Raw genomic sequence first — 19,780 nt, forward strand, 5'->3', positions numbered from 1 at the left:
TGGGTTGCAGGTCCGGCTACCTTGCAGGCGAGGGGGGAGGGTGCACACCTATTTGTATTTAGACAGTTACGCGAAATGGGGGACGTAATGCTTGGGATGAAAGTTGGGGGGAAGGTAGGTGCTCTTGAAAAGAAAGAAGGAGAGGGAGATAGATAGCATAGAGGAGAATGGAAAGAGCAGTAAAACTTGGAAGGGGAGAGAGAGAGGGAAAAGGGAGAGAAAAAATTAAAATGAAATAGGAAATAAAATTAGGTCTTAGAGATCCATTTTCTTCTCTTCCCGTAGGCAAAGCTGTGCCCTCCGGGCTGAGTTTTGCCCTCAATGTGTCAAGAGCAATCCCTGTAAGGCGGTTCCTGGGAGTCTCTCAATCCTGTTGGTCCAGAGCCGTTTCACTTCTACGGCCCCTCCTCCCCTTCCTCCTGCCAGCCAGCCAGGTCCTGCTCACCTGAGGCAGTTCCCCAAGGATTTGGTTACACTTTCAGCCCCACCTAGTGCTCTATTTCCCTAACTACTGAGCACTCTCGCTGTCATTCATCTAAGCCCCAGTGCTGTGGAGCTGTGGTCTGGGAGTCAATTGTTTAATTTTTCCGGACCCCTTTGGTGGGCACACCTTCGGAATCTGGCAGCTAAGACCATTGGTGTCGCTGCTGGTGGTAATAGGAGTTGGGGGTCGAGGATCCCCTCTACTTCCCTCAGCCCCTACAGTCACAACCACACTGCTGGCGGTAGGAGGAGTTGGGGGTCTGGAGTGTCCTCTGTTTCCTCCGCCCCTACCGTCACACCCTCTCAGTTCCCGGTTGGGGGATTTGGGGGTGGGGAGTCTTCTCTGCTTCCCTCTGCCCCTACAGTCACGCCCTCGTCATTGGCAGTAGGGGGAGTTGGGGGTCGAGAGTCCTTTGGCCCTTACGGTCACGCCCACGGAGAGATTTTGAATTTTCCCGGTTGTTTGTATCTGGTGTGGGTGGGAGTCACACTCCTGCTAAAGTAGATTCCGCTGGGAAGGAATCTCTTTGGCCAAACTTTGGTGACTTCCCCTCTCTGTTATGGCGGGCCCCTGGCTCCTTACTGGAGTGTCAGAAGGGAGGGGTGGAACTGGCTTGTCTCTGGTCTGACACAATCTCTGGTTTTAGTTCCCAGTTCACTATTTCGTAAAGGGTTGGTTAGATTCCCTTCACGCTGTCTCAGGGGAAGAGCTATTCGCCGGGTAGGCAGGGCTGTTAGTAGAGCCGGGAGGGCACGGGCTGTCTGCTGGGCCAGGCGGGGATACTTCTCGCTGCGCCGGGCCGCCGGGGGCTGCCTGTAGAGCCGGGCAGCTGCGGCCGGTGGCTAAGATCCGGGCGGGCGGGGTGGCCGTTTGTTGAGCGAGAGCGGGGCCTCCCGGGATGGCGGGATGGCAGGTGCCGTCTGCGGGTTCGGGCGGGCCGCGCCGCTCGGGGCTGCCGGCCGCTTTCTGAAGCGGCTGGTGGCCGCGGGGTTGTACCTCTGCACCGGCCGGGGGGCCACCTGTAGAGCCGGGCAGCTGCGGCTGCGTGGCTACGAGCCTGGCAGGCGTGGTGGCCGTTCGCAGAGCGAGAGCAGGTCCTCCCCGGGACGGCGGGATGGCGGGTGCCGTCTGCGGGTTTGGGCGGGCCACGCCGCTCTGGGCTGCCAGCCGCTTGCAGAAGCGGCTGGTGGCTGCGGGACTGGACCTCCGCGCCCGCGTGGCCGGCCAAGATCCACTTGTCTGGGACAAACTGACACTTCTAATAAACCTACCAATTCCTGGCAGGTCCCCTCTTAACGGAATTTTGCTAGAGTTTTCCTCAGTAGGTAGACTGCCGCTGTTCCAATGGGTCTTTCTGATCCCGTTAATGTGGAGACATTGGAATCGCTGCTTCCTTGCCGGCGGCCATGTTGGATCCCCGTGTGTTTTTCTTATTATTGTTGGGTACAGAGCAGGCTGAACTGTGTTGTCTGCAGGGCAGGCTGAACAGATCCAATTTTCTTTTTCTACAAGTCCATTCCAACTACATTTCTTGGTTTTTTAAAAAATAATATGTGCACAAGGATAGTATCATAAATGATCTTCATTGGATTTTAGTTTCTTAAATTGACTTGTATCCAAGGCATTAAAGACTTGAATTTAGTGTTAAAACGCAGTGGGCATGTTATAAATGTTCATGATATGCTTTGAGGTGGAAAGAGATAAAAATCTAAGGGTTACATATGAATATCCTTATTTTAATAATAAAAACTCAAAAGAGATTTTATCTAAAGCTGAGTACCGAGAAAACATTTTATCTATATTATCTAAAGCCATAAAGTAGAAGAACTATATGTAAAACAATTGAGAAACTTCAAGAAGAGGGAAACAGGAGTGATATTAAGGAGATCAATTCCTTATCTTTGAAAAGTGAGACTCAACAGACATTTGTATATGGTGAAGTGGATCATTGCTTCAATTGTCCCCAATTCTATGCTCCCCTTCTGTAATACATTATACACCCACACTGTTTATCATGTGATTTTTGCCTTTCATCCTGGTAGAGCACATATAGTGCTCCTATTCATTGACTCAAGATTGGACCTTGTGTTAGTCTGAATAATAGAATACAGGTAGAAGTAACAGTTGGAAGTAACAGTGGCCAGTTCTGAACAGAGGCCTTCTAAAGTATCACATTTGCTCCTCTTGAGCTATGACCCTCTGCCATGGAAACAATGTGCCCCAAACAATGGCCACTCCTTCATCCCAGTCCCCAAATGAGAAGATACACAGACCCACACTGGACCAAGTCCAGCAGAGCTGCACCCAACGACTCATAAGCTTGAAGTAAATGTTGTAAACCTTGTTTGGGGGATTGTTTTGTATGGCAGCAAAAAAATTGATATACTATCTAAGGTTTATAAATCAAAAACTGGAACTCTAAGTGTATTGTTTAGAGCTAGGGATGGTTTACAGGAGAGATACACAGTAACACAAATGTTTAAAAAGTTGTTATTTTGGAGGATGGCATTGAGGGAGAGTTTAAATTTTCATTTTATATCTTCCTGCCCCTTTGACTTTTCAATCAAATGCCCGTGTTATTTTTATAATTAAAATACACAAACATAGTGCACACCATCTAGGAGGTTAGACCTTTAAAGTGTAAAATATTATAGCAGCAGTATGATGAGATGTTTAATTAATGTCAGAAAAAATAAATTTCAACAGATGATGAAATTCTGAATTTTGTGGGAATTCTGAAAAAAAGAAAAGATCAATCTAACTGAAGTGCTCGTTGAAGGCAAAGTTGCCGTAGAATGGATCTTTGGGGGTTAAGAGAAATGGAGGAAAATAAGTAAAGAAGAAACAAATAGCATATGAAATGTGGAGAGGGGCTGAAAAGACTGCAGAGTAACAACAAAAATTGTAACTACAAATTCATAATTATTAGATGGAATTTAGCATAACTCCATGAAGAAGAAGTTAAAACAAAATAAAACAAACAAACAAACAAACAAAAAAACATGTCAAGTAACACAAGATGGGAAAATTTTCTACAGGTCTTTCCAGTTAGAAAAACTTTTCATAGGATTATAAAATACAGCCTCTTCTTTCACCAAGTCATATTTTTACAGTCCTGCAGGGCAATCAAATTGCCTACCTGAATAAAGAACCACATATTTCTAGCAAAAGAGTTAGATACTGCTTTTTTTGTATATGTAGGCCCAAAGGATGTAGTAACAAGAGTTATACAACTTAATAACAATACCTTGACATATGCCACACCACCTGCCAAAGGGGCCCTTGAGATAGTTTCCACCACCTCTGAGAACTCTCTTCTCAATATACAACCCATTCTACACAGCCCTGCTATCTTGGTCTTCCTAAAACACCTAGTTCATGAAACAACTCTCTGTGCACATTTGTTGGTCAAGCTTTCCAGGCTTCCCGACTCTCCCAGCCTTCTTGCCATAGTTCTGTCTGTCTGTCTCTCTCTCCCTCTTCCCCCATGCTGGGACTTAACTCAGGGCTTTGTGCATGCTAAGCACTTACTATACCACTGAGCTACAGCCTTAGCCCTATGTTTCTCTCTTTCTCTCTCTCTCTCTCTCTCTCTCTCTCTCTCTCTCTCTCTCTCTCCCCCCTTCTTTTGCAACAGGGGCTCACTACCTTACCTGGGCTGAATCCTGGTCCCAAGATCTTCCTGCTTCAGTCTAGAATAGCTGATACAGCTACGGTTGTATGTCACCATGCAGGCTACAGTACCTATTTTAAATCAAGTACCCATCACCTCTTCCATTTCTCCTAATTTGAAGTTCATGCTATTTGATTTGCTTTTTTCTTTTTTTTTTAATTTAAAAAAATTATTTCTACATTCAATATTCTTGTTAATACAGCTTAATCTAAAAAATTCTGACCACAAACATGTTGATGATTTCCTTTTGGAATTGGTGAAGTCAGAGAAAAAATTTTAAATTTATTTTGAATGTAGACCATCAAAAATACTCATTTAATGTGGACTTACATGTTTATATAAGAGGTTTTCTTCTCCCAAAATAAAATTCTCAGATAAATTCAACATTCTTTTGAATGAGGAAAAAAACAAACCTTCTGAAAAAATATACCTTCTGAAACAAAATAATGCAGCAGCAGATTGCTAGGTATACTAAGTGCAATATTGTTAGGCATACTAAGTGCAATATGAAAGTATGTTATTGAAAAGAAAATGTGAAAAATAGAACCACAAACCTTCATGAAAAATTACAATAAGCCCTTTACTCCATTTACTTTTAGCTATTTCATAAATACCACAGAGAAATTGGACATAGTTTATGATGAGACTTAGAAAAATTTCTTTTTCCATAAAGCAAATGTGTAAATCTTTCCCTTTGGCTCCATTTTCTGCTCCTCCTCCACTGTGTTGATGAGATACTAAGTTCTTCCAGATTTTTGGTTAGGTGAGTGGTTTACAAACTGAACAGACTCTCCAGGTGAGTTGTTTCTGCACCCAGTTTTCCTGTCACTGGATCCCCGACTTTTCCAACTCTGAAAACAATCTCAGCCAGTTCAAGTTTCACTCGCTTTGTCTGTGGAGTAGGTAATGCTTTGAGGAGCACAATGTACCTAGCTGTGGAAAGTTGAAGGGCATTGTGAGCAAAGTAAGTTTTTCACTTATTAAAATAGTTGAATGAATTGGGATCCACAGCAAGTCTGGTCACTCTACTTCAGGAATGTTTTTGTGTTGCTGTCCCAATCATCTTCCTCACAATGTCCATTTGGCAAGGATAGATTAATGAGCTAGTGACATTATGTGGCTTTGGTCTCCTCTGGTTAAATTGTGCAACCCTATTTGAGTTGGTTAACCCTCAGCACAGAAACAAAACAAAACAAAACAAAAAATCCACCCCCACACAAAAAAACCCAAACCAAATCTATGGCTTCTTAAGACTTGCTTCCCTTTTCCTTGATGCTTTTTATACCAGACAGGTTTTCCTTCTATCTTGACTCCTGTTTTCCCTAAAATTAAGAGAATTCATATTGATGACTTGTCTGACTTTCCAAAATATTAGTTTCTTGGATTTCTTTTTGTCCACTACCTTCTTTATTCTCATTGACCACGTTTCTAGAAGATTTACAGTGTTTTCTGCCTGTACCAATGCAAGTACTGATCTATTGGCCTGCTGTGCTTCAGGTTTTTTTCTTCTCACTGGTTGTCTCCACTTTTCCATTCCTCCATACTTGCTGACTGCAGACTCCAACTGGGTCTGTGATCTAGCTAGCAGTTGCTAGCATTTTTCTCACTATAATAAACATTACAACCTATATGGATGTCCAAAGTGTACATTTGGAACTCCTAGTAGACCAGCAGTAAATCTTTCTTTTTCTTTCTAACTCAAGAAAGCCAAATGTAACACAAGAAACCAGGAGGGAAATTTTTGTAGGAATAATTTGCTATCTGCTCTAATGTAGGTTTCAAAAATTTATTCTCCACTTTTATTGCAGACCAAGGTAAAATAGAGGGTGGAGTACATGTCCTCTGAGGACAGGTCAAAGCCCATGCACTGTATATAAACAAACAGAAGGAGATTTAGGTGCATGGAGAGAGGAAGATAATTGATTAAGAATCTTGGGACCTGAGGAATGACAAGGCAAAGAGTTTTCCTGGGTTTTTTTCTAGCTTCATACATCCTGGACTAAATGCTAGAGAAGTAGGCAACCCCAGACTATCATAGGATAAGATTTAAAAAAAAAAAAATCCAAATAAAAAAGTGCCTTGGTTTCTCTAGGCAAAAGACCAAGAGAAGGGTAATGTCACTAGACAAAACTTTTGGACAATAACTTGCTCTATTCCAGCCAAACACTGCAGGAAACACACACACACAAAAACAAACAAACAAACAAACAAACAAACAAACAAAAACACTGCCTCACCCTTACCCCAGTCAGCAATGGCTAAATAGAAAACCTGGACTCCGACCTTCACCTCCACCTTCATCAAGTATCCTTCAGGGCCCTGACCCCATTGCTGGGTGGTGTCAGAGAAGACCAAGTTGTAGCCAGGACTTCCATCCTGTCAGTCAATAGAGCAGACAGTACAAACATGACCCCTGTGTTTGCAAGGATAATATGTTGAATAAAAAGTCAACCTTGAAAGGTCACATACTATATGATTCCATTCATATAACATTCTCAGAATGACAAAATTATAAAGATGGAGAACAGATTAGTGGTTGCCAGGGTTTAGAGAGATGGGGGCTAGGGAAGGAGTGGGTGTGACTATGTATAAAAGGACAGAATGAGGGAGATCTTTGTGGTGATGGAATAGTTCTGTATCTTGATTCTTGAGGTAGTTACAGAAACCTACACATGTGCTAAAAATGGCTGGGAGCTATATGCACATGTTGTATTAATATCAGTTTCCTGGTTTTGATACTATACTACTGGTTACATAAGATGTAATCACTGGAGAAAACTGAGTGAAGGGTATAAAGGATCTCTCTGTTCAGTTTTTAAAACATCCTATGAATCTATAATTATTTCAAAATAAAGTTTTAAAAAATTACCCTGACTTTGATGTTTGATATGTTGGTAGTCACTAATGTTGTGATCCACATATTTCCTTCCCTCTGCTTTTAGGGTACACAATGGGATTGAGTCTGTTTCCCTGGTCATGTGATTTGATGTGACCGTGGAAATACAAGCATGAAAGAGATATTGGGGACGAAGTGTAGAGACTCCATGTAAGCTGTCACCTGCACTGTCTTCTCCACTGAGGAGCTGTGTGTTGCTATTGATTGTCCTTTAACATGGGCTCACAGTGATGTGCAGAGCCCCTACTGATCCTCAAGGGACATGGAGTGTGAGATAGAAAGCAACTTGCATAGTTTTTTTTTTTTTTTTTGGGTGGGGGGAGTGGGGCACTAGGGATTGAACTCAGGGACACTCAACCACTGAGCCACATCCCCAGCTCTATTTTGTATTTTATTGAGAGACAGGGTCTCAGTGAGTTGCCTGCTCGCTTTTGCCCTGGCTGGCTTTGAGCTCACAAATCCTCCTGCCTCAGCCTTCTGAGCTGCTGGGATTACAGGTATGCGCTGCCATGCCCAGCAGAATTTACACAGTTTTAAGGCACCAGGATTTGGGACTTTTATATATAGCCATCTAGTACAGTACAACTGTTAGTGTTAGTCATAATTACCTGATCTGATCATCAGATCCAAGGCTTTGATGGGGTCCTGACTGTGATTTCACCTTCTTCTGCCCAGGACTGCTGACTCACCACCTGACCTTATACATGATCACTACCCAAAGGATGAACAGCTTCCTGCCTCAACCCAATTCACACCCTTTGATTCCTGGACCTCAGAGCAGTGCAGCTGTCTTGACAGTGATGATGTGCAATAGGCAGGGGAGCTATGAGAGAATGAAGGGCACCCACATTCATTTCTCTGGCTGTAGCCACAAGGTAGGTCTGCCAGCTCTTTGCTTGGAAAAGCAAAATATTGAGTCCTGTATGGGCTTGTCTTTGCCTGTTCCTCTTTCATTCATCACCCTCTTTGCTCTTCCCTACCCTTTGGGTGCTTGACACAACATTCTGTATAACTAACCTCTTCTGCCTTTTCCTCTCCTCTTACCACAGGTCAATCACTCACAGGCAGTTTATTTTGCTTCAGGCCATCTCCCACATCTTCCCACAAAAACCAATCTATCCTAGAAACCATTCATTTGCTTTCTAGCTAGCTGGGAACAAACTTGGCTTTATTCACAAGTCAAAAGAATATCAGCATCATTCAAATAACAACTATTTAAATGAAGGCATTCTAGAAATGATGCACTGAGTTACTGATTCCTTCAAAGGAGCAGCAGCCTCTGGTGTGCTTCCTGGGATGGGGAGCTAGGATGAAGGAATGCAGGGCAGATAGACTACTTCATATGGGATGTTCAATTTCAATGTGTCTGCATTAATCAATCTTCTAGGCACCAGATGGTAAAATCATAGAAGTAAAAAAATCCTTTTAAAATACATACAATTATGTTAAAAATTCTGAATTATATTATTATCTAGCCCAAAGGCAGTTCTCCCCTTGAGGCACACATCTGCATGCTTGGAGGAAACCAGACTCCTGGGGATCTGAGACTAAGGGAAATGAGAATAACACTGGAAAGATTATGTCAGTGTCCTTACTTTGGATTCTCTGATCTGTGCCCTTTTTTCCACTCTTCGTTGGAGAGCTTGACCCTGTTGGGAGATACCACAATGATGGCCTTACACTAAGAAGGGCTTTAGCCTAAGTAACTCCATCTTAAAATAAAACTGCAATCCCCACCAGGCAAGCCTATGGAGCCCTCCAATATTGTCATCAGGCATAGCCTGATAAAATAAGTCACTTTCCACAACCCAGATAAAACTCAGAGTGAAGTAACTGTCATTTGCCTTTGCCTTGATAAAGTCAGAGGTGAGAGATCAGGGTGGAAACCATCAGACAAGATGTCCTGACCCTAGAATGAAAGACATCACTGAGAAATCTGGTAATGGCTGGTAGGGATTGAAAGGGTGAGCAGAAGCCCCAAAATTTAACATAAATGATAGAGCAAATGAATATCCAGCCAGCCAACACTGAAGCCCACATGCCAGAGAGCCTGATGAGGACCTGGACTGACACCCCAACTCTTATCATCTGTCTGATCCTCTGCATCATTCTCATCGCTCTCAAACTCTACAGCCACATCTTGACCCTGGTGAGAACTGCAACTTCCCCTTAGGACCCTCTCCTCAACATTATTAAGCTCTACCTGAGGAGAAGCCTCCAGAGGTTCCTGATTTGATCACTGTGGTCTGAGTGAGTGTGCATCTGCTGGACTTAAGGCCTAAGACTTTAGACTCTAGATTTAGCACTTGAGCTTAGCGTGCAGAGGGAATGTATGTAATGAGTCTGTCATGATTAAGTGTGTTAACAGTACTTAGAATTGTTTACTTTGAATTCATTATGTCTATTGCAGTGCCCGACATTAAGGATTGTCATTTTCTCGATTAAGAACCTATAGAATGGAATTGTATTGAGTGATTTGAGTGAATAAAGCATTGAAAAAGGCAGAAGCACGTGGACATTCTTTATTTCTCCCCCTTGACTGCATAAGTCACAACTTTGCCCATCACCACATATACCCAGTTCCTTCTTGCTTTCAAACATGTTTATCCTTTTCTACCTCATTTCCTATTCTTATAGTGGATTAAGTGAAGAAAGAGTTTTGAATGAATAGGAGTAGGTAGAATGTGGACATCGAAGGTTAAATGTGTTTGGCTATACAACCAGTTGCAAAAAAGTACATTTCATTACATTGCACAATGCAAATTACAGCCAATTTTCTATTTGCATTTTACATTTTTAATTGCAAAGGATTTTTGAAATCAAACCAAAAAGGTACTATTACTTAAAGGAACACAGAAATCTTCAAAAATTTTTTTTTATTTAAAGTAATTTTACATATCACAACATCCACTTGTTTCCGTTTTTGGTAAATTTACAGAGTTGCACAACCATTACCACAACCCATTTATTTATTTAAGTATTGGGGATTGAATCCAGGAATAGTCTATTACTGAGCTTCATCCATAGCCCTTTATATTATTTTGAGATAGGGTCTTGCTAAGTTGCCCAGGCTGGCCTTAAATTTTCTACAATCCAATTTTAGAACATGTCTATCACTGCAAAACTATCTCTTGTACTCTTTGCAGTCATTCCTTATTTCTGCCCTCAGCCCTAGGTGACCACCAATCAACTCTCAGTATGGATTTACTTTTTCTAGACATTTCAAATAAATAGAATCATGTTATATGTGTTCTTGCAAAATGGCTTCTTCCACTTAGTTAATCTTGAGTTTCCTCTATGTTGTATCTTTTATAAGTACTCTGTTCCTTTTATCAAATAAGGATACAGCACATGTATTTTATCTATTCAGGAGTTTTTGGACATTTGGATTGTTTTCACTTTTTGATTATTACAAACAATGTTGTTATAAATATTTAAGCATACATCATTTGAACATATTTTCAATTCTCTTGAGTATGTATCTAGGAGTGAAGTTGTTGGGTCATATGTTAGTTTTATATGTAACTTTTTAAGAACCTGAAAAACTTTATTCCAAAGTGGTGCATTGTTTTATATTTTCTTAAGTAATGGTTATGAAAGTCCTGATTTCTCTACTTCCTGGCAATTTTTCTTTTTTGCTTATTAATTTTAGCTATTTTGATAGGGGTGAAGAGCTTTCCTGTTGAGAAATTTCCCATTGAGAAATTCCGTTTTAATTTGCATTTCCCTAAGTGGTAATAATGTTGAATACTAATAGTTGATCATTTAAATCTTGGGTAAAATGTCGGTTCTTTCGCCCACTTTTAATTGGATTATTAGCCTTATTAAGTTGTTGTAATATTTCTTTGTATATTTTTGCATACAAATCCTTTATCAGAAGTGATTTGTGAATATTTGCTCACAAAATATGGACACAATATTTTAAAAAGACTACATCTTTATTTCAAAGTGATGTTTCCTCTTGTGGAACATTAAAGGGCTAATCACTGACTTTCTTCCAAAATATTATATAAGTATTTTAAAAATAGTCTGTTTTAAATTTTTATTTTTGAATACAGTACTTGGAAGATGTAGATAATCGCAAATGCAGGATAGTAAACTTTTTTTTGGTAAATTTTTTTTTTTTTTTTGCTTGCAACCTTTTGGTTATGTCAAAACACACACACATACACACACACACACACACACACACACACACACACCCCTGAATATTTTTTTGTGGTCCTGGGACTCAAACCCAAGGCCTTGCACGTGGTAGGCACGTGCTCTACTACTGGGCTACGCCCCCAGCCTATATAACAATATGTATTTAAAAGTTTAAGATGGGGCTATTTCAATGGTACAGTCTCTTTATCATTCTGGCTCTTGGTTGGCAAGCAGTAAGACACAAACCTCTGGATGACTACTTGGTAAAAAGACGGTTGGTTATCCTCCTGTGATAGAGGATCAGGGTTGGGTCTACTGTCTTCAGGGTAGGGAGCGGCTGGGTATTGAGAAGGAGTACTAAGCAGTGCTTCCCAAGGGGGCGTAGTGGAAAGACACTTGTAGGATACTGCGCAGGAGACAGACCCCTAAACGGTCCCAATTGTGCACCCCTCACCCCCCAGGCATTCTTTTGGTCCCTCGGGGCCGGGCTGCCTCTTCCGGCCGTGCGGGTCGGTGGCCTCTCCTCTCACTGCCCGCCCCGTTCCTGGACCACGGCAGCCCAGTCGCCCGGTTCCGCCGGGTCTGACGAGGCACCACCGACAGTTCTCCAGCTTCAGACCTCCCCGGACACTACAGGTGGCTCCGCCCGAGTCAGGGGTGGCCTTCGGCACGGCCCGGGGTCGATCCGACGGCCTCCTCCGCGCGGTGAGGGCTCCTCCATTTTCTCCCGCCCGTGACGGGCTCGACGTGAAGCGGCCTGGGTTTATTTTACTCGCTGCCGCAGCCTCTTTGTCCCTACACAGGATCGGGGGGCAAAATCCCTCGGCCCAGACAGCACCACTGAACCCATCGCAGGGGGAGCTTCCCTCCCGGTGACCCGGACGCCGGCGCTGCGGTCCCGCACCTCCCGGCGGGTCGGGCAAGAAAAGGCGGCCAAGTTGAGAGGCCGGAACCTCCCGGCCCCGGAGAGAAGCGCGACCGCCGCGAGGTGGGCTCGCTGCACAGGAGGGGGCCGGCGCATCCGGGTGAGCGCGCGGCGCCCCCGCCTCCCCCGCGCAGCCGCACGGGCCGCCGCCGCCGCCGCGGAGCACGCCGCGCGCTGTGGAGACCGCGCCCGAGCGGCCTGCGGGCGGCCCTGCGGCCCCGGCCGGCGGCGCTGAGGGGGCCCAGAGCGAGCGGCAGCGACCGCGGCATGCAGTGCGGCCCCGACTAGCCCGCCGAGCCCAGGAGGCCCGCCGCGGAGGCGGGGGCGGGCGCGGCGGAGGCGGGGCTCGCGCCAGGCCCGCCCGCCCGCCGGGGGAGCCGGCGGCAGTGGCCGAGGAGGCGGCGCGGCGGACGGCGGCCCCAGAGTAGCGCCCGCGCTGCGGCCCGCGGGACCGCGCCGCGACCGCCCGGGCCGGCCCGGAGGAGCGCCCGCCGCCGCCGCCGCGCGCAGAGCGAGGTGAGTGTCCGCTCGCGCCCGGGCAGCCCTGGAGCCGCAGCCGCTAGCGCGGGGCCAGAGGAGGAGGAGGAGGAGGCCCGTCCGCGTCCCCCTCTCCCTTTGTGGCCGGTGCTACCGAGGGCCGGGGCGCGGGTGCGCTCGCTGCGGGGTCCTGGTCGGGGACTCCAGGGCCGCGGGACACGCGGCGTCTCTGGTTGGCAGCTGCGGCGAGCAGCGAGTTTCCGTCCTAGTTTGACATTGAGTTAGAACCGTTTTTCTTTAGAAGACGGAAGTTTGTTTTATTGACAAGAATATAGCTAAATATGGCTTCTGGGTTCGGTCGTGGGGTATTTGGAGCCGTGGTACCAGCCTGACCCTCGCCAGGGCCGGCGCGACGGGGGAGGGGAAGACGCGCCAGTAACTGGAGGCGGGGGCTTCCCGGCCGGCTGTGGGCCGAGAGGACCTGGCTCCGAAAGAGCAAATGTTTGTGCTTGGGAAGTAGCGGGCTTTAGGTAATGTGGGAGACCTTCCTGGAAGAATGAATGAATGAAATGTCATTTACTCACCCATAATCAATACAATGCCTGTTTAAAGATTTGCCAGGAATTGTGATGATTTGCATTGTCATTGCCAATCTTACATCAATCTTACTAAGCGACCCCTACCACCCATTTTATGACCTTGGCCTCTTTCTCAAAGCCACTGTTAGTCCATCAACCAAACTCGCTTGGCATTTTCTGGCAAGTGTGGGTAAAGTGGTCTTTTTGTGATTGTGAACTGTTTATGGAGGGCAGAAAATGTTCACCTTTATCATACCTTATGTTTAATACATTACTTTGTGATAATTCTTGTCAAGAACCTTGAGACTTAGGAGATCTTGACCTCATTTCACAGATGAAAAAGTTGAGGCCTCAAGAAGTTAAACTTTCCAGGTCACAGGCTAATCGGCAGAGTTGGGATTGAAACCCAGACTTTTATTAGTTCAGTGCTCTTTGTGTCACATTCGTCACATAGACCTAGACTTTCCATTAATATAGTCTTAATTAAAATAACTACATGTGACTTGTGGTTATTTAAGTTAAAATTAAAGAAAAATTTAGCTCCTTAGTCATTAGCCATATTTCAAGTGTTTAATAGCCAAATGGGTAAGTGGCTAAGTTGAACAGCAGTCTAGATCATACATCCATTTATGTATTCAGTAAATATTTGAGTGCCAGCTGCTTAGTTTTAAATCTTGAATATACTGGGCACAGTTTTAAGTCCTGGGAATACTGTGGCAAATGAAAGACAATGTTTTTGCGTTTTTGGAGTTTGTGTTTTGCATGATAGTTTGATGATGTTAAAACCGTGGTACTTCAGAGCCTTTTTATTGCAAGTGTGGTTTATGGACCAGCAACATTACAGTCACATGAGAGTCTAGAAGAAATGCAGAATCTCAGGCCCCAGATTCCATCAACTGAATTAATTTCTGCTTTAATAAGATTCTAGGTTATTTGTGTGTACTTTGAATCTTAAGAAGCCTTATTTAGAATACTAGGGATTACTGGGTTTAATGAATGGCTGTAAAAAAATTGGGGAGTACTCACCATTTATGCAAATACTTGTTAAATGCTTGATTTTTCTCAGTGTTGTTTAAATTTTTTCCCCTCCCTTATCTAGCCCTGTATCTTTAGAGACTTTATAGTGTCTGATAAATAGTAGACACTCAGTAAATGTTTGCTGAGTAAGTGTACAAGCTACTAGGATAGTTAAAACTGGTTGTTAGTCCCAAGTACTCACATTGCATCAGGTGAGCTCAGGGGACCTCAGTTGAAATGAGCTGGATTTTGCTCCTGGTATATAATCTAGCTCTCTCTTTAATAACATAATATTAATAAATTCAAATTTTAATCATATATTAATGTCTTATATAGGATTTTTAAAAAAACTGAATTCTGGACTTTATTTGGATTTCACCAATTTTTCTACTAATATCTTCCTTTTGTTCCATGGTGCAGTCCAGGGTACTACATTGTATTTAAGTGTCATGCCTCTTTGGTCTGTAGCGTTTCTTTTTTCTTTTTTTAAGCTTTCCTTATTTTTCATAACTTTGGTGGCCTGGAGGAGTACTGTTCTGGTTTTCTATTTCATTTTATGAGACAGGATCTTGTTGTGTTATAAAAGCTAGTCTCAATTCTTGTGCATAAGTGATCCTCCTGTGTATCCCTGTCCTCTGGGACTGCAGGCATTCTCTACCACATCAGTGTCTTTTCTTTGGCTTCCTGAGACCAGGTAGAATCATCCAGTCTGAGAGGTTTTCATACTTAGGCAAGTATAGCCACAACAGGGACAATTCTTTTTCAGCTCTTAATTTGTTTGTGTAGTGCATATTCTTATTTTCAAGTAACAATATAACAACATTTGTACTTTGTTTTCAGTAACAAATTTCTTGGATACAGTTCCTCATTGATTGAGACTGGGAAATGTTGCAACGTTGCAGTTGTGTACCACTGTTTTAATATATATTGAATTTTATTTTTATGATGAGTTAAGATTAGAACAGTTGAAAGAGGGGGGAGAGGGGGAAATATCAGGTGAAAGAGGCAATAGGTCAATGAAGGACAAATGCAAAAGAATGAAAGAAAATAGAGGAAGAAGTAAGGTAAGTAAGGTAGCTACATAGATAAAAGAACCAGAAGCAAATAATTACTGTTTGTTCATTTATTCAGTTACTATTTATTGAGTGATTAATGTATGCCTGACCTATGCTAGAGGCTCAAGATAACTGGGGGGCAAGCCAGCAGCTTTAAACAAGTAAACATGCAGATGAATTCATTATCTAATAATTACAGCCTGTGATGAGTGCTATAAAGTAAAGGATTTTAGAGGGGCTGGATGGTGTGAAAGAGAGGGTAAGGGAGCTACTGCTTTGTTGACTGGGTTCATGAGGAAGGCTTCTCTGAGTGACATTTGAACTCCTGTCTCTGGTTTTTAGGGTCCCTCCCTAATTAACCCCAAACTGCTAATCCTTCTGTTTATTTCACAAAACACACATCACTTTCTCCATAGGCACTGTATTTATTTCTAGCTCTGTGACTTCAATGATTTCTTCTCTTTCCAAGATGTTCCCCTTTGCACCTCCACTTGCAGAAGTGCTGCCTCTTGTGCAAATGTTTGATCACATCCTATCTCCTTTATGAAGACTGTCACTGTTGATTTATGCCTGTGTTTGTCACTCTGTTTGAGTGTGTGATGTTCAGTGGTAGGGATAATACTTTGCATTTGTATCTGTGTGTCTTCACTTAGTCCAGCACAAAGTAGAACTAATAAGGGGTTGAAATGGAGATCTGAAGTGTTCACATTTGGGTGATGACCCTTAGAACAATAAGTGAAAGTCTAGTTTTGTTTTAATAAAACATTTTGTTATGAGATAATTATAGATCCACATGCAGTTATGAGGAATAATCAGAAAGATTCTATGTACCCTTTACCTAGTTATTTCCCGTGGTATCATCTTGTAAAACTATAGCACCCATGATATCAGACCAATAATAGTGTCAGTAATATAGTCAAGATACAAAATATTTCCATCTTCACAAGATTTCCTTTTCTTGCTTTTTAAAATGGCTATGCCTCTCTCCCTCACCTCTACCCCACTCTTAAGTCCTAGAATCAGTAATCTGTCCTCCATTTTTGCAATTTTGTCATTTCAATAATATTTTATAAACGGAATCATATAGTACAGAGATTAACCCAGGTTGTTAATTATGCTGATATTTGCTTCTTTTTTATTGCTTAGTAGTTTTTCATAGTGTGGATGTACTTTTATGGTTGTTTTAACCATCCACCTTTTGGACATCAGTTTGTTTCCAGTTTTTGGCTATCACAAGTAAAGCTGCTATAAGATTTTTGTGTAAACATAAGTTTTCTGGGACAAAGTGATAGAGTGCAGTTATTGGGTTGTGTGATAACTGAATGTTTATCTTTTTGTAGAACCTGTCAAATTGTTTTCAAGTGACTGAAACATTTTATATTCCTGTTAGTCATGTATGAATGATCAGTTTCTCTGTATCCTTTCCACATTTGGTGTTGTCACTATTTTTTAATTTTAGCTGTTCTGTTAGGTACAGAGTAATAATCTCTGTGATTTTAAGGTGCTTTTTCTAAATGCTAATGATGTTGAGTTAGTTTGTTTTTAGTAACATTGGATATTGAATCCAGGGCCCAGCACATGCTAGGCACACTCTTCCACTGAGTACACATCCAGCCCTTGATAGTCTTTTCATATGCTTATTTGCCATTTTATTTTATTTTTTTATGTGCTTATTTGTCATACTTCAGGGAAATGACTTTTGCTCATTTTTTAATTGGAATACACACACACACACACACACACACATACACACACACATATATACTATTGAGTTGTAAGAGTTCTTTATGTATTCTAGAAACTAGTCCTTTGTTAGAAATGTAATTTGTCTATAGATGTCTTCTTATTCCCTTAAGAAGGTATCTGCAGAGATCAAGTACAGTTTCTCAATTTATTCTTTTGTGGATCATGCCTTTGGTGTCAAATCCAGGAATCCTTTCCCTAGACCTGAAGATTTTTCTCCTGTGTTTTTTTTCCTAAAAGTTATTCCTTATAGTTTTATATGATCTATTTTGAGTTAATTTTTGTGTAAGGTATGAGACTTAAGTCAAAGTTTATTTCTTAATTGCCTGTAGATGTTGAATTGCCTCAGTACCATTTCTTAAAAATGCTGTCTTTCTTCCATTGCTTTTGTATGTTCGCCAAAAAATAATTGGGCATATTTGTATAAGTCTACTTCTGGATTCTCTTTTCTGTTTCATTATTCTGTGTATGTCTGCCACTACCACACAGTTTTGGTTACTATAGTTATATGAAAAATTTTTAAATGGAGTAGACTGATTCCTCCCACTTTATTCCCTTTTCAAAGTTTATTTAGTTATTTATGTTCCTTTTTCATTAAATTGTAAAATAATCTGTATCTCCAAAGACATTTTGCTGTGATTTTGGTAGACCTGAATTCATTTGGGGAAAATTGACATTTTTACTATATTGCATTTTCCAATTTTTGAGCACTGTATTGTCTATTTATTTAGATCTTTGATTTCTTTCATTAACATTGTGTAGTTTTATCATGAGTCCTATACATATGATTTCTTAGGGCTAGGAGTATAACTCAGTAGCAAAGTACTTCCCTAGTATACACAAAGCTCTGGGTTCAATACCCAAAACCACAGAGGGAAAAACAGTTTTCTTAGATCTGGTTGATTTTTTTTAGACTTTTTTTTTTTTTTTTTTTTTGTACCAGGGATTGAACCCAGAGGTGCTTAACCACTGAGCTACATTGCCAGCCCTTTTTTGTATTTTATTTAGAGACATGGTCTTACTAAGTGGCTTAGGCCTTGCTAAGTTGATGAGGCTGGCTTTGAACTTGTGATCCTTCTGCCTCAGCTTCCAGAGCTGCTGGGATTACAGGTGTGCAACATTGTATCCAGCTAGACTTTTTTTTTTCTTTTCTTTTCTTTTTTTTTTAAGATAGAGTGAGAGGGGAGGGAGGGAGGGAGGGAGGGAGGGAGGGAGGGAGAGAGAGAGAGAGAGAGAGAGAATGAGAATTTTTTAATATTTATTTTTTAGTTATCGGCGGACACAACATCTTTGTTTGTATGTGGTGCTGAGGATCGAACCCGGGCCTCACGCATGCCAGGCGAGCGTGCTACCGCTTGAGCCACATCCTCAGCCCCCAGCTAGACTTTTATATACATGAATATAGAAATAAATTTTTAATAATTGTAAGTGGTGTTGAATTTCTAATTTTAGTATCCTTGTATTCATTGCTAGAAAAGTAAAGAAAAAGAAAAGTAAAATTAATTTCATATGCTGATCTTGTATTTTATGATCTTGTTCAACCTACTTATTAGTTGTAGGAGTCTTTTGTAGATTCCTTGAATTATTTTATGTAGATAATCCTTTCTTCTGCAGATAGAGGTAATTTTATTTCATTCTTTTTATTCTATATGCATTTTACTTTTTCTTACTGCATTGACTAAAGTTTCTTCTACTGTTTTGAGAAAGAAGGATGAGAAAAGACATCTTTGCCTTGTTCCTGACCTTGGGGGGCGGGGAGTGTTTATTCTTTCACATTAAATATGTTAAGTGTAGAGTTTTTTAATAGATGCTCCTTATCAAGTTGAGGAAGTTTTCTATATTCCTATGTTTTTGAAGATTTTTTTTAAAAAAATATTTTAAGTTGTTGATAGATCTTTATTTATTTATTTATTTATTTATTTATTTATTTATATGTAGTGCTGAGAATCGAACCCAGTGCCTCACACATGCCAGGCAAGTGTGCTACCACTGAGCCCCAGCCCCTGCCCTTGAAGATTTTTTAAAATTTTAAGTAGATGTTGAATTTTGTTTTTATGCATCGATTTGATATAATCATATGATCAATTGATCATTCTTTCCTTCTTTCTTGCTTTTTTACAGTGTCCTCACATATGCTAATTACATAGTCCTGAGCTACATCCCTAGCCCTGGTTTTTCTTTTTGATGTGGTGAATTCTGTGGATTGAGTTTTGAATATTGAGCTAAGTTTATCCCTGGAATAAACATCACTGGATATACCCTATCATTATTTTTTATGCATTTCTGAATTTTTAAGATTTTTGCATTTATAATCATGAGGGCATTTAGTACTAAAAGTTTCTTTCTTGAAGAGCACTGTTTTAAACTTGTGTTCCACAAATTTTAATATGCTGTATTTTTATTTTCATTCAATTCCATGTATGTTTTTATTTTTCTTGAGACTTTCTCTTTGATTCATGTATTATTCTGAATTGTGCTGTGTTATAAGTGTTTGGAGATTTTCCTGTTATCTGTTTCCAGTTTGATTCTATTATGGTTGAAGAATATAACTCTGTATGATTTTAGTTCTTTTAAATTTGTTGAGGTGGTACATATGCAGTGGAATATTACTCAGTCATAAAGAAGAATGAAATTATGGCGTTTGCTGGAAGATGGATGGAATTGGAGACTATCATGCTAAGTGAAATAAGCCAATCTCTAAAACAAAAGGCCCAATGTTCTGCTATGTGGATGCGAATTCAGAATAATTTGGGGGGTAGTGGGATAGAAGTTCACTGGATTAGACA

At 41.5% G+C, this 19,780-nt stretch overlaps 1 protein-coding gene across 1 annotated transcript in view; it reads left to right on the forward strand.

Moving 5' to 3' along the window:
- Positions 1-12,516: 12,516 nt before the first annotated feature.
- GALNT1 (polypeptide N-acetylgalactosaminyltransferase 1) overlaps positions 12,517-19,780 on the forward strand; it is a 131,817-nt gene continuing 124,553 nt past the window's right edge. The window contains exon 1 of the mRNA XM_081263755.1: positions 12,517-12,640. The gene's annotated coding sequence lies outside the window, so the exon portion shown is untranslated. The remainder of the gene's footprint in view (positions 12,641-19,780) is intronic.

This window comes from Spermophilus citellus (genome assembly GCF_964194105.1).
Source record: "Spermophilus citellus genome assembly, chromosome: 12".
Classification (NCBI taxonomy): domain Eukaryota; kingdom Metazoa; phylum Chordata; class Mammalia; order Rodentia; family Sciuridae; genus Spermophilus; species Spermophilus citellus.